Here is a 15,825-nt window from a genome sequence, read left to right as displayed (position 1 = left end):
TTGAATCGATGGACTCAAGATGATAGTGACAAAGGATGCCAATAAGATTACTATACTTATGGGATTAACCATAATGCAAGCAAGCAAGAATTTCAAGAGCAATAAGCTGCTGAGGATTTTTGGAAGATCAAATAGTATTTCGAAGACTTTGGTGAAACACATGAACAACTGGGGATGAGCGGATGCTCGATAAGTGCGAGAAATTATCGATAGGGGTATTCAGGTGGCAAGGAACTACAAGGCAGTAGGCACCAAGTATTCTCGGATCAATAGAGAGAATTTCGGGGTATCTTGTAATAACAAGATCAATAGAATTGAAAAGGGCAAGTGTATGTAGTTATCCATAATGATATAGCAGTGGTAGGGAATTTGCAAAGGCGGTGGACACAAGTGTCTCGAGAGAACATCGGAGATTATCTTCGCAATCTTCTGGTGCAGCCGGCGATCATCTATAATAAGGGGCTCTCTAGGTGGATGTGATCACGAGATCCTAATGTTAGAGTTAGTAAAAACATTTTAACCCGAATAGAAGAGAGATCAGAGTCCCGGAGTATAGATGAGGAATAAAAGATCCTACTACCACCCAATGGTGATGTGGGCCCGTAAGACACACAACCATGTTAGTAAAAGTTTTGCAATGTCTAGACTCAACTTCGGCCAAAAAGTGTGGAAGGGGAATTCCTACAGGCAAACCTGGCTCTGATACCAACTTGTGACGCCCCCGATTTGACCGTACACTAATCATACATGCAAATGTGTACGATCAAGATCAAGGACTCACGGAAAGATATCACAACACAACTCTAGACACAAATTAAAATAATACAAGCTTTATATTACAAGCTAGGGGCCTCGAGGGCCTGAATACATAAACTCGAATACACAAGAGTCAGCGGAAGCAACAATATCTGAGTACAAACATAAGTTAGACAAGTTTTGCCTTAAGAAGGCTAGCACAAAAGCAACATTGATCGAAAAGACAAGGCCTCCTGCCTGGGAGCCCCCTAACTACTCCAAGTCGTCAGCGGCCGTCACGTAGTAGTAGGCACCCTCGGGGTAGCAATAGTCATCAGTGGTGTCGTCTGGCTCCTGGGATCCGCCATCTGGTCGCAACAATCAGGTATATAAAGGGGAAAAGGGGGGCAAAGCAACCGTGAGTATTCATCCAAAGTACTCGCAAGCAAGGAGCTACACTACATATGTATGCATTGGTATCAAATGGAATAAGGGTATCATATGTGGACTGAACTACAGAATGCCGGAATAAGAGGTGGATAGCTAGTCCTATCAAAGACTACGCTTCTGGCCACCTCCATCTTGCAGCATGTAGAAGAGAGCAGAAGGTAAGTTCACCAAGTATCATCGTATAGCATAATCCTACCCGGCGATCCTCCCCTCGTTGCCCTGTTAGAGAGCGATCAACAGGTTGTATCTGGCACTTGGAAGGGTGTGTTTTATTAAGTAACCGGTTCTAGTTGTCATAAGGTCAAGGTACAACTCCAAGTCGTCTTGTTACCGAAGATCGCGGCTATTCAAATATATTAACTTCCATGCAGGGGTGCACCACATTTCCCTACACGCTCGATCCCCTTTGTCCGGACACACTTTTCTGGGTCATGCCCGGCCTCGGAAGATCAACACATCGCAGCCCTACCTAGGCACAACAGAGAGGCCAGCACGTCGGTCTAAATTCTATGGCGCAGGGGTCTGGGCCCATCGCCCATTGCACACTTGCACGTTGCGAGGGCAGCCGGAGAGCAGACCTAGCAACCTCCATTACAAAGGAAGTTGCGTTACGTGGTCCAACACGGCACGCGCCGCTCAGTCGCTGACGTCACGAAGGCTTCGGCTGATACCACGATGTTGAGTGCCCATAACTGTTCCCGCGTAGTTGGTTAGTGCGTATAGGCCAGTGGCCAGACTAAAATCAAATACCAAGATCTCGTTAAGCATGTTAATTGAAGTATCCGCGAACGCCAATCAAGGCCAGGCCCACCTCTCTCCTAGGTGGTCTCAACCTGCCCTGTCGCTCCGCCACAATGTAACACTCGGGGGCCTTCAGGAACCCAGGCCCACCTCTACTGGGATGGAGCCACTTGCCCCTTCAGCCCCCAACATCGGAATCTGTAGGATCGAAAGTATGTCTAGAGGGGGGGTGATTAGACTACTTGACCAAATAAAAACTTAACCTTTTCCCAATTTTAGTTCTTGGCAGATTTTAGCTGTTTTAGGACAAGTCAAGCAATCATCACATAATTCAAGCAAGCATGCAAAGAGTATATTGGCAGCGGAAAGTAAAGCATGCAACTTGCAAGAATATAAAGGGAAGGGTTTGGAGATTTCAAACGCTATTGGAGACACGGATGTTTTTCCCGTGGTTCGGATAGGTGGTGCTATCCTACATCCACGTTGATGGAGACATCAACCCACGAAGGGTAACGGTTGGGCGAGTCCACACAGGGCTCCACCCAAGGGCAACGGTTGCGCGAGTCCACGAAGGGCTCCACCCACGAAGGGTCCACGAAGAAGCAACCACCCACAAAGGGTCCACGAAGAAGCAACCTTGTCTATCCCGCCATGGCCAACGCCCACGAAGGCCTTGCCTCACTAGCGGTAGATCTTCACGAAGTAGGCGATCTCCTTGCCCTTACAAACTCCTTGGTTCAACTCCACAATCTTGTCGGAGGCTCCCAAGTGACACCTAGCCAATCTAGGAGACACCACTCTCCAAGAAGTAACAAATGGTGTGTAGGTAATGAACTCCTTGCTCTTGTGCTTCAAATGATAGTCTCCCCAACACTCAATTCTCTCTCATAGGATTTGGATTTGGTGGAAAGAAGATTTGAGTGGAAAGCAACTTGGGAAGGCTAGAGATCAAGATTGATATGGTAGGAATGGAATGTCTTGGTCTCAACACATGAGTAGGTGGTTTTCTTTCAGAACATATGAGTAGGAATGATGTGTGTGTTCTGGTGGCTCTCTCACCGAATGAGAAGTAGGTGGAGGGGTATATATAGCCTCCACTCAAAATCCAACCGTTACACAGATTTCCAATCTCGGTGGGACCGAATAAATAAACTCGGTCTGACCGAAGTAGTAAACCTAGTGACCGTTAGGAATTTCGGTGGGACTGACATGCAACTCGGTAGGACCGATTCGGTTAGGGTTTGGGCATAACGTAATCTCGGTGAGACTGATTACACAAACTCGGTGGAACCGAGTTTGGTAATTAGCTAACCAGAGAGTTGGTCAGGCAAACTCGGTGGGACCGATTTGCTCTTTCGGTGGGACCGAGTGGAACTCGGTGAGACCGAAAAGTTACAAAGGGGAAACACTGAGTTTACATTGCAATCTCGGTGGGACCGATTCGCTCTTTCGGTGGGACCGAAAAGTTACGAAAGGGAAACAGAGAGTTTGCAACCCCATCTCGGTGGGACCGAGATCCTTATCGGTAAGACCGAATTGCTAGGGTTTGGCAGAGGCTAATGACATTTGAAACTCGGTGGCGCCGGATAAGAAAAATCGGTAGGACCGAGTTTGGCTTAGAGTTTAGGTCATATGTGGATATGGGAAAGTAGTTGAGGATTTTGGAGCATATCATTAAGCACATGGAGCAAGAGGCTCATTAAGCAACACCTCATCCCTCCTTGATAGTATTGGCTTTTCCTATGGACTCAATGTGATCTTGGATCACTAAAATATAAAAAGAAGAGTCTTGAGCTTTTGAGCTTGAGCCAATCCATTGTCCTTAGCATTTTGAGGGTTCCACTTTCATATCCATGCCATGCCAATCATTGAGCTTTCCTGAAATAATTATCTTGGAATAGTATTAGCTCAATGAGCTATATGTTGTTATGAATTACCAAAACCACCTAGGGATAGTTGCACTTTCAATCTCCCCCTTTTTGGTAATTGATGACAACATATAGATCAAAGCTTCGACAAATGATAATAAGTATGAAGTATATCGTCGCTTTGAGAAGTATGTGACAAGTAAGAGCTCCCCCTAAATTTGTGCATATATAAAATTTGCTTTGGACTGCAAATGCACAAGGAGTTAGAGTCATGGGTTACTCTTCCATGTCACATACATCTTGGTGGAGCACTCAAAATGATAAGAATGAAATACATGCACTCATCACCAAGAATAGTGAATGATCACAAACGATAGATAGCATTAAGAAAACATTAAGTGTAGCTTATGATCAAACACATGATCATCGATGTCTCACACATAATGACATAGTATCAAGCACTCAAAAACAGAAAAAGTTCAAAAGACCACCAAATAAAGCAAGAGAGAAAAGCAACACTCTCTCTCTCGAAGCCTATGATCTATACATCTTCTCCCCCTTTGGCAACAAGTTACCAAAAAGTTCCTAGAAAATGCATAGTGCTAAGTTGTCGCTCAGGCTTGATCTTCAGGTGGTGGTGGAGTCCGGATCACTCCAAGGACGAAGGCTTCTGTAGATGCTGAAGTAGTCGCTGGAGTTGGAGCTGAGGTAGACGCTGGAGCTGAGGCTGTGGCTGGTGCAGATGTTGTAGCTCTGGTGTCAGCAACTGGCAGTGCAGACGACCGCGGGCCTCGTGGCACTCTAGAAAAAGCATGAGTTGTGGTCCTGCCTCTCCTTTCATTCATGTCCTCCTGGAGCTGCTCCACTACAGACTGGACTTCTGTTACCTTGACATCCAAGTCATAGAACTTCTGTTCCATGATCCTCTCTAGGCTCTGCTGATTTTTAGTGAGGTTGGCTAGACTTTGCTCAATTCTCAGCGAAGATGCAATCAAGTAACTGAGCTGCTCTTGTTTCGTCTTCAAGAAGTACTCAGATGCCTCCTCTTGAGTAGGCATCCTGGCAGCTTTCTCCTTCTTCGCCTTCTCCTTCTTTGCAAAAGCTTGTGCAGACGATGGCTCATTTTCTGTCATCACAACTTCATTGTTCTCAAAATCTGGACGAATGGGCAGGTGTTCCTTATCCAAAAGATATATGCCCGTGACCATCTTGGAGTTGATGAGCTCCTGAATCTGAGGGGCATATCCACAGCTCCTCTTTTGATCTGCAGCTGTCCTCTTAATGGTTTCCACAATGAGACTCATGACCTTGAATTTCTGAGGCACGTCAAAGACATGAAGCAGGTTGATCGCGTGACCTCTGATCATCTTGTGATCTCCAGACTTAGGCAATAGAGTGTGCCTTAGTATCCAATTGATAGTAGGCAATCCTGAAAGCAGATAGTGCACTGAGCCAAACTTGAATGAGTCAAGAGCTTCATTGGGAATTTCCTTGTACATATTGGACATGGAGTTATGGTCCATTTTCTTCTTGGCATAGATGTCCAAGTCCTCATCTTGCTCTTCTGGGGCATTGATGATCTGTGCCCACACAGCCACTGTAGATTGGTACCTTGTACCCTATGACATCCATGTAATCCTTCCATCCGGATAAAAGTGAGCTGTGGAGTAGAACTGCATGATGAGTTCCTCGTTCCACTTTGTGAGCTTCTGCCCAACAAAGTCCTCTACTCCACACGCTCTGAAGCTGTCCTGAACTCCTGGATAGTGCTCTTCATTCTCCTTGATATAGGTCCAGTCGACCCATCTCATGTCACAAACGATTGGCTTCTTGTCAAGCAAAACAGTCTCATAAAAATCTTGTTGCTCCTTTGTGTGAAATCTGTAGTCCACGGCAGTCCTTCTCCTAGAAGCATATGGATCTGCTTCCTTCCATTTCCTGAGCCCTGAGTCTCTCCTGAGCTTCATGTCCTCAGCCACAGGATGAGCATCGTTGTGGTCTGAGATCTTGGGCTTGAGCTTCTGAAGGACACTCTCTTCCTCTTCTTCAATAGCTTCAGGCACTGGGGCCTTATTCTTTTCTGCAGCAGGTATACTCCTTGTGTTTCTCTTTGGAGCTGTCGTAGGCTTAGGTGCAGCCTTAGGAGCTTCCTTGGGCTTGGATGCAGTTCTCCCTGACCTTATGGCATCACCCATAAGTTTGGCTGCCTTGGGTGCTGGTGCAGCAACCTCTTCTTCCTCCTCCTCTTCTACCATCATGGAGGCTCTCCCAAGCACTTTGGCTACAGTCTTCTTTACTCTCTCTTTCCTCTTCTTCCCTTCAGCAGCAATGGGCTCAATGGGAGCAGGTGCAGGCTTCTCAGTTGATGCTCTAGCCTTGGACATGGGCTGCCTGCCTGCTGGCCTCTTGATTTTCAGGCCTGGTTTTGAGCCTTGAGCTGGCTCAACCCTCTTGGAAGTGGCCTCTTCCTCTGCCACATAGTCTTCATCCTCAGAATCAGACGTTCTCTTCTTCCTTTGACGTGTGGCAGCCTTAGGCAGATTGCTGGGTGTGCTCCTGCTGCCATCATCAGAAGAACTTGAGGGGCTAGTGCCCTCACTCATCACAACTTGCTGCTCTGAGAGGTTTTGGCTGTCACTTTGATCAGACATGCTGCAAGCTGACTGCTGACCCTGTGAATAGATTATAGAAGAGATAGAGTGGATGAGCATCACAAAAAGCAGAGATTTTTGCAAAAGATTAATTCAAAAACTTAGTTTTAGTTTTCCACAGAAAGCATCTCGGATCTACCGATTTTCAAACTCGGTGACACCGAAGCAGTTTTGGCACCAGAACTGGTGAACTCGGTCAGACCGAGTCACAGTTCGGTGGCACCGAGACTGCTAGGGTTTCACAGAATTCCAAAATCGGTCGCACCAATAAGTTATTCTCGGTCAGACCGAGTTTAACTTGTGCAATGGCAAAAGCCAGATCGGTGGGACCAAGTTTTTCAACTCGGTGGGTCCGAGATGGTTTCGGCGGAAACCTAACCCTAAAATTTTCGAATTAAACCTAATCTACGAGCGTTTTGACTGGATAGAAGTTTATCAATCGTGGCAAGATACATGATAATCACAATGTGCTAGGAATCAGATTGAGGAATAGCACAATGATCAAGTCCATACCCTAGTTCGGCGTGGACTTGCTACGGCGGCAACGGCGGGGCAGAAATCCGTTGATGGCGGCGAAGACCAGCGACAGGAGGCTGCTGGCGGCGAGGAGACGATCCGGAGACCTCGAGGGCAGAGCAGGCTATCGCGCGGGCGAGGAGGTTTCGGAGAAATTTCCAAAATTCTGCCCGTCACTATATATAGCCCGACCCTGTCGGTGTGACCGAGTGGAACAACTCGGTGGCACCGAGATGCAAAACTGTGTGCAGTTATTGCAAATCGGTGTGACCGAAAAGTTCAAATCGGTTGCACCGAGATCAAAAACCTAGATCAACTTAATGAACTCGGTAGGACCAAAAATGGAGCATCGGTCAGATCGAGATTCATAAAGAGGTTTTGGAAGTTTAAGTCTATGACGAATCGGGGACTCCAAGCGCTCCTCACACAGAGTGGTTCGAATCTGACTTGATCAAATTTTGTGATGCAGCATGAATAGAGTTTGAGACAAGAAAAGCATAGATAGCTAGAGGAGGTTCTTAGGCATTCTTGTCCATCCACTTGGCAGAAGAAGAAAGCCAAACAATCAAAACAACAAGTGGATGTCCTTGAATGAGTAAAATATGCAACCAACATGCTCACACAATAAGATAGCAAATGAAATATGTGGCAAAGCATGCGCAACCAATTCTAGCATCTATCAAGCAATTTGCGATGACTAGGTCATCTATATATGAGTATATTGACTTAGGAGTCAAGTGAGAACACTTGATCGTAGGTCATACTCATCGTTTAAGCTCAAGTGGGGTTACCACTTTTACATAAAGCATTGTTTTGTTCACATCTTTAGAGTTGCTTTAGCTCAAGTCTTAGAGTAAAGCTCCCCCTAGATGTGATATCCCCCCTAAGAGGGATGAACTAACCTTGGGTTTTGTCGATGATGACTTCATGTAGATATTGAAGATGTGGATGCTCAATGTTGATGTAGATCTCTTGGAGCTATCCATTTGAGTGAATTGCACTTTCAACACCTACATGGGTTAGTCCCACAAGGAACAAACAAGGATATCCATAGACATAGAGTGATGCACACAGAAGATGATGTCCATGAAAACTTTAGGTTACCTTGTCCCTTGTCTTACCAACAAGAGGGTTTGTGACTCCTTGAACTAGTGCAAGATGTGGAAGTTGATTGCACTTGTTCTTGCCAAAATGATAAGAGTGAAGTATGTTGGCGGAGTCACCCTCAAGAGCTCTCTAGTTCTTCTTCTTTTGGATCCACATCATCTTGATGGGAATCCTTGGAGTTGTAGTCGTACTTGATGAAGTGGAACTTGAGGTAGTCTTGGGAATCCACTTGACTAAGGTCTTAGGAGCTTCTTCAAATGCATCAATTTCCTCTTGAAGCTTGTCCTTGCCTTTTTGCTCGTAGTCTTGTGGTGGAAGATCATCTTGAGCTTGTGTCCCCTTGAAAGAAGTATACTTCTCTTGTTGAGGGACAAACTTCGTCTTGGGGTATTGATCTTCTTCCCATTCAACTCCATTGGCATTGAACTTTCGTTCAAAACCAACACCTTGATTCTTCCGGTGCATTCCTTGCTTGCGCACAATTTCCTCAAATTGCTTACTCCCGGCAAGGCTCTTGTACACTCCTTTCTCTATAATTCCCTTCAATAAGCTATTTTCTTGCTCAAGTGTAACTTGGCTAAGAGAATCATTAGTGGAATCAAGAGAACTATTAGAAGCAGCAATATTGGATTTGGCATGATCATTGTTACTACTAGAGGAGGAATCTTTCTTGTTAGATTTGACTTGAGGCATGTAAGTGGATAAGAGTAAACGCTTGGCAATGTAAGAAGAACTTTTCTTGCGGAGATCATCATTGATTGCCTTTAAGAACTCATGCTCTTGCTCAAGATTGAGCTTTTCAAAGCGTAGCTTCTCATGAGCCCTTAAAAGTTCTTGATGATCTTCGAAGATAGTGTCATGAGCTAACTTAAGAGTTTTTAGTTCTTTAGTTAGAGCCTCAATCTTCTCCTTATCATTGTCATTCGTTTTATCTTGATTAGCATGATTAATTGATCTTTCATCATAGTATTCATCACTAGAGTTGTCACCAATCAAATCATCACCTAACAAGTCATCTTCATCACTATTGAAATCAACATACTCGGGGTGTGTTACCTTAGGACCTTTGGCCATGAAGCATCTTCCAATTCCTTCATTTGGTGAGTCAAATATGTCGTAGGAGTTGGATGACACAAGTGCTAGACCGGCAACACCTTCCTCTTGAGTATCTTCGGAGTCGGAGTGATAACTTCTCTCGGAGTGGCTGTCGGAGTCGGAGCCGGATACCCATTCACCAACATGAGCTTGATGTCTTCGTCTTGTGTAGCTCCTTGATGGTTTTTCCTTCCTTTCTGAATCCTTGCTTCTCCGTGAGTATCTTCGTTCATAACGATCATCTCTACTCCTTCTCTCTCTTGGTGGTGATCCTTTGCTTCTTCTTTTCGGAGAATCTTCTCTTCTCTTGTAGGGAGCCGTACACTCATTGGAATAGTGTCCGGGTCTTCCACAATTGTAGCAGTTTCATTCTCGACTAGAAGATCTTTTGTCATTGTAGGACCTTGATTTGGAGCTTCTATCTTTGCTTCTACTCTTGTAGAACTTGTTGAAGTTCTTCACCATTAAGCTCAGTTCTTCATTGAAGTCTTGTTTCTCACTTGATGATGTAGGGGCTTCACATGAGGCTTTGTAGGCACCACTTGATTTGTTGTGAAGTTCCTCTTTATCCTTAAGTGACATCTCATGAGCAACAATCCTTCCAATTACCTCCATTGGCTTGAGATCTTTGTAATTGGGCATCATTTGGATCAATGTGCACACGGTATCATATTTTCCATCCAAGACTCTTAGGATCTTCTTGATGATGAATTTATCGGTCATCTCTTCACTTCCTAAGCCGGCAATCTCATTTGTGATGAGAGCAAGCCTAGAGTACATTTCGGTGACACCTTCACCATCCTTCATCTTGAACTTGTCAAGTTGGCTTTGAAGCACATCCAACTTGGATTACTTGACGGAGTCGGTACCTTCGTGCATATCAATCAAAGTGTCCCAAATTTCCTTTGCATTCTCAAGGCGGCTGATTTTGTTGAATTCTTCGGGGCACAATCCGTTGAAGAGAATATCACAAGCTTGAGCATTGTATTGCAACATCTTCAACTCATCCGCGGTAGCTTCACGGTTTGGTTCTTTCCCATCAAAGAAGTCACCTTGCAAACCAACACACACAATAGCCCAAACGGCGGGGTTATGTCCGAGAATATGCATTTTCATTTTATGCTTCCAACTAGCAAAATTAGTACCATCAAAGTAAGGACCTCTACGGTGATAATTTCCCTCGCTAGACGCCATACTCTCCTAGGTTGTGAAACCAAGGCTATGACCACCAAAAGCTATGGAGATCAAGCAAATGGAGACCAAAGCTCTGATACCACTTGTAGGATCGAAAGTATGTCTAGAGGGGGGGTGATTAGACTACTTGACCAAATAAAAACTTAACCTTTTCTCAATTTTAGTTCTTGGCAGATTTTAGCTGTTTTAGGACAAGTCAAGCAATCATCACATAATTCAAGCAAGCATGCAAAGAGTATATTGGCAGCGGAAAGTAAAGCATGCAACTTGCAAGAATATAAAGGGAAGGGTTTGGAGATTTCAAACGATAATGGAGACACGGATGTTTTTCCCGTGGTTCGGATAGGTGGTGCTATCCTACATCCACGTTGATGGAGACTTCAACCCACGAAGGGTAACGGTTGCGCGAGTCCACACAGGGCTCCACCCAAGGGCAACGGTTGCGCGAGTCCACGAAGGGCTCCACCCACGAAGGGTCCACGAAGAAGCAACCACCCACAAAGGGTCCACGAAGAAGCAACCTTGTCTATCCCACCATGGCCAACGCCCACGAAGGACTTGCCTCACTAGCGGTAGATCTTCACGAAGTAGGCGATCTCCTTGCCCTTACAAACTCCTTGGTTCAACTCCACAATCTTGTCGGAGGCTCCCAAGTGACACCTAGCCAATCTAGGAGACACCACTCTCCAAGAAGTAACAAATGGTGTGTAGGTAATGAACTCCTTGCTCTTGTGCTTCAAATGATAGTCTCCCCAACACTCAATTCTCTCTCATAGGATTTGGATTTGGTGGAAAGAAGATTTGAGTGGAAAGCAACTTGGGAAGGCTAGAGATCAAGATTCATATGGTAGTAATGGAATGTCTTGGTCTCAGCACATGAGTAGGTGGTTTTCTCTCAGAACATATGAGTAGAAATGATGTGTGTGTTCTGGTGGCTCTCTCACCAAATGAGAAGGAGGTGGAGGGGTATATATAGCCTCCACTCAAAATCCAACCGTTACACAGATTTCCAATCTCGGTGCGACCGAATAAATAAACTCGGTCTGACCGAAGTAGTAAACCTAGTGACCGTTAGGAATTTCGGTGGGACTGACATGCAACTCGGTAGGACCGATTCGGTTAGGGTTTGAGCATAACGTAATCTCGGTGAGACCGATTACACAAACTCGGTGGGACCGAGTTTGGTAATTAGCTAACCAGAGAGTTGGTCAGGCAAACTCGGTGGGACCGATTTGCTCTTTCGGTGGGACCGAGTGGAACTCGGTGAGACCGAAAAGTTACAAAGGGGAAACACTGAGTTTACATTGCAATCTCGGTGGGACCGATTCGCGTTTTCGGTGGGACCGAAAAGTTACGAAAGGTAAACAGAGAGTTTGCAACCCCATCTCGGTGGGACCGAGATCCTTATCGGTAAGACCGAATTGCTAGGGTTTGGCAGAGGCTAATGACATTTGAAACTCGGTGGCGCCGGATAGGAAAAACCGGTAGGACCGAGTTTGGCTTAGAGTTTAGGTCATATGTGGATATGGAAAAGTAGTTGAGGATTTTGGAGCATATCATTAAGCACATGGAGCAAGAGGCTCATTAAGCAACACCTCATCCCTCCTTGATAGTATTGGCTTTTCCTATGGACTCAATGTGATCTTGGATCACTAAAATATAAAAAGAAGAGTCTTGAGCTTTTGAGCTTGAGCCAATCCATTGTCCTTAGCATTTTGAGGGTTCCACTTTCATATCCATGCCATGCCAATCATTGAGCTTTCCTGAAATAATTATCTTGGAATAGTATTAGCTCAATGAGCTATATGTTGTTATGAATTACCAAAACCACCTAGGGATAGTTGCACTTTCAGAATCACTTGCGGGTACTCAACGAGCCGACCCGACTTTAGTCACCACCTGTATAGTATGTATATACCCATGATCACTTCCCGAGTGATCACGGCCCGCTAGTATAGCATGGCAGACGGACTAGAATGTAGGGCCACTGATGAAGTACTAGTAACCTATACTAAGCATGTAGGATTGCAGGTAAGGTATCAACAGTTGTAGCAACAGTGACATGCTATGCATCAGGATAGGATTAACGGAAAGCAGTAACATGCTACACTACTCTAATGAAGTAGTATAGAGAAGAGTAGGCGATATCTGGTAATCAAGGGGGGGGGCTTGCCTGGTTGCTCTGGCAAGAGAGAGGGGTCGTCAACACCGTAGTCGTACTGGGTAGCAGCAGCGTCGGTCTCAGTGTCTAGCGAGAGAAGAGGGGGAAGAAACAATAAATATTAAGCAAACATATGCGTGACGATGCATGACATGTCAAGTAACGGTGCTAGGGGTGCCCTAACGCGGTATGAGGTGACATCGGTGAAGGGGGGAAACATGTGGGAAAAGATCCCCAATGTTTTGCGTTTTTGGACAGATGAATCGGAGGAGGAAAGTTGCGTGTTTGCTATGCTAGGGATGCGTGACGGACGAACGGGCTGCGTATCCGGATTCGTCTCGTCGTTCTAAGCAACTTTCATGTACAAAGTATTTTCATCCGAGCTACGATTTATTTTATATTAGTTTTAAAAGTTTTAATCAAATTCTGGAATTTAAATTAATTCAAAATAAAAAGGGGAATTGCTAAATGCACACAGAAGTGTACACATTAGTGGCTTGTGAGGCTGACAGTGGGACCCGGTTGACTGCCAAGTCAGCAGTCAACTGGTCCGCTTTGACTGGTCAAAGGTCCAGCAGGGACCCGCCGGTCAGTGACTAGGCTAGTCCCGTCAGCGGTCAAACTGGACAGGAGGCCCATCTGTCATTGGTTGTTTAATTAATTAACTAACAGTTTAATTAGTTTAGGTAGTTAATTAGGTTAATTAAATTAGGAATAATTAAGTTAATTATTTCTTTAAATAATTAATTATTTTTATTTTTTATTTTTTTTGCAAACGTTCTGGGGGGGGCCATTGAACAGTGGCTCAGCTGAGCCACACACGCACACACACAACACACACAGGCGCTCGGGCACACGGCCATGGCCGTGCACGCGCCGGCGGCCACGGCGGGGCCGGCCGGACGAGCGGGAGGCCGGTGGCCGGAGGCGGCACGGATGGGCGAGGTGGGACACGCGGAGGCGGGGCGTAGGCAGCGGCGGGGTGCAGCAGCGCTCGGGCGCCGGCGGGAGGCAAGCGGGCACGGGCGGCAGTGGCTGTAGCGTAGGCGGGGGAGCAGGGCAAGCGGCCGCGTCCAGAGGCACGGGCGCGGGGCGCGCGTGCGGCGGTGAAGGCGCAGCCCCGGCGCGGCGAGGGAAGGCAGCACAGCAGCGGCGGGGCGGGCGCGGTCATGGAGCTTTTGCCGACGGCAGCGGGCGACTGCGGTCAGTGGCACAGGGGGGCAGGCAGCGGTGCTCGGAGGCGGGAAGGGTTGCGGCGGACGGCGGTCTGCGAGCAGAGCAACACCAGGGCGAGCAGCATGGCACGAAGCAGCTGCAGGGCAGATAGGCTCGGCCACTATGGACGAGGCACGCAGCATGGCGGAGTGAGCGGGCGCGGGATGGCTGCGATGCGGTCCGCACGACGGCAGCGCTAGGCGGCGCGAGGAGCAGCAGGAGCGCAGCTGCGCTGTAGAGTAATCGGCAGGGGTCGCGGCGCGCGGCAAGGGGCTCGGGCCCCTGCCATGGCGGCCAAACTTGAGGGGGGAGGCCAAACAACGACAGATCGAGGTCGAAAGAAGGGGGATTCAATGGAGGAGCTCACCATGGGGCGGAAGACGTTCTCGGGGAGGCCGATAACGGTCGAGGACGAGGAGATCGAGTGGTGAGGTGCAGCGGCCGTGGCGGAGGGAGACGGGCAAATCGGCGGCTCGGTGGCGTTCCCACTCGAATCCATGCACGTAGTGGACGAAGACGAAGACGCAGACGCTCCTCGACGTCCTTCCGTGGCTCGGGGTGGCTCCAGTGCACGAGGACGACGACGGCGCGGCGACGTCCGCGCTCAGGCGAGGACAGCCTAGAGGGAGAGGGGATAGCGAGGGGCAAAAAGGGCTAGGGTTTCGTCCGGGCGCTCGACGATGACCTATATCAACGCGGGGAGGCAATGGATGGCCGGCATGTGGCCATCCGTGGCCACGGACGTCGCACGGGCGGCCACCGTGCCTCTGATGAACAGAGGTAGGGGATGAGGGGGCTTAGGTGGGCTGGGCCTGCACTGTGGACTAAGGTCCAGCTGCACTATGGCATTTTCCTTTTATACTTTCTAACTTCTGTTTTACTTTTCTTCAATGTTTTGCATTTAAAATTCATACCAAATAAATTTAGTTGACTATGAAACTTTTCACATAAATATTAGTTATTAGTTTGGAGAGGCCCACAACGTTTCAAGTCAATTGGAACTACGTAAACATTTGTTTATTTCAAAACGGTTATTTTTGTTGCTATCGGACCACTTTATATTTTATTAGGGATTAATTGGTGAGTCAAAAGATGTTGGTTTCAACATGAAAAATGATCAGGGGAATTTGTAGAATAATGCAGACATTTTATTTTGCATATTTGGGAAGTTTGAAATTTGACTTTAATTTGAAGTTAAAATTTGGACTGGATTATAATCAAAGTGATATTAGTAACAGTAACAATGATGACAAGGCATCATTAGAAGGGGATTACTGTAGCTGAACTATCGGGGTGTTACAGGTGTCGCGCCTAGTTTAGAGCACGCCGAAACATCCTGGATGGGTGTTCTAAAATTGCGGAAAGGACAGCGGTTGTTCTTCAGATTCGTCGTAATTTGAAACTCATTGTTTGTTCAAAAATGTATGTAGGATGGATGTACATTTTAGTATTGGTGAGAAGAGTATATTGATGTATTAGTGGCGAAAAATTTATTAAATGTTCGTGCACTACTTGCTAGAGATGAAACTAGAGAGGATGCAATGTCTAAGTTTAAGGAGACGGAGAAGAAGAAAAAGTGTACAATCCCGAGAAGCCAATAGAGAAAAGCAACAATGTAAGCAGTGAAGAGATAAACAAAGCATTGATGGACTAGTAGGAGCTGTTAGAGAAGTTGTGTTTCTATTGAAGTGTGTAGTTTTTTTTGTGATCGGTTCTCTTATCGAAGCATTGGTGAAGTATGTATCCAATATGTTATTTAATAAAATAATAGAATAGTGAAGTTTATGTCTTCGGTAAAAAATTGAACTAATTTGGCAAAATGATATTTTACTCCGTTGAACTTAAGGGATCATTTAGGAACGCCCTGTTGGGGAACGTAGTAATTTCAAAAAAATTCCTACGCACACGCAAGATCATGGTGATGCATAGCAACGAGAGGGGAGAGTGTGATCTACGTACCCTTGTAGACCGACAGCGGAAGCGTTAGCACAACGCGGTTGGTGTAGTCGTACGTCTTCACGGCCTGACCGATCAAGCACCGAAACTACGGCACCTCCGAGTTCTAGCACACGTTCAGCTCGATGACGATCCC

The 15,825-nt window shown here is 46.4% G+C and overlaps 1 long non-coding RNA gene across 1 annotated transcript; it reads right to left on the bottom strand.

Moving 5' to 3' along the window:
• Positions 1-784: 784 nt before the first annotated feature.
• On the bottom strand, positions 785-15,391 carry LOC147985893 (uncharacterized). Its single transcript, XR_015616938.1, has 3 exons — positions 14,101-15,391; positions 12,531-12,605; positions 785-1,103 (listed from the first exon to the last, which is right to left on the bottom strand). It is a non-coding gene; the product is annotated as an uncharacterized LOC147985893 (long non-coding RNA).
• Between the last annotated feature and the right edge of the window lie 434 nt (positions 15,392-15,825).

Source organism: Triticum urartu, chromosome 2A (genome assembly GCF_056163025.1).
Source record: "Triticum urartu cultivar PI428250 chromosome 2A, HENAU_Tu73, whole genome shotgun sequence".
Lineage (NCBI taxonomy): Eukaryota > Viridiplantae > Streptophyta > Magnoliopsida > Poales > Poaceae > Triticum > Triticum urartu.
The sequence above is the reverse complement of the archived record's forward strand: the minus strand, read 5'-3'. Positions and strand labels throughout refer to the sequence as shown.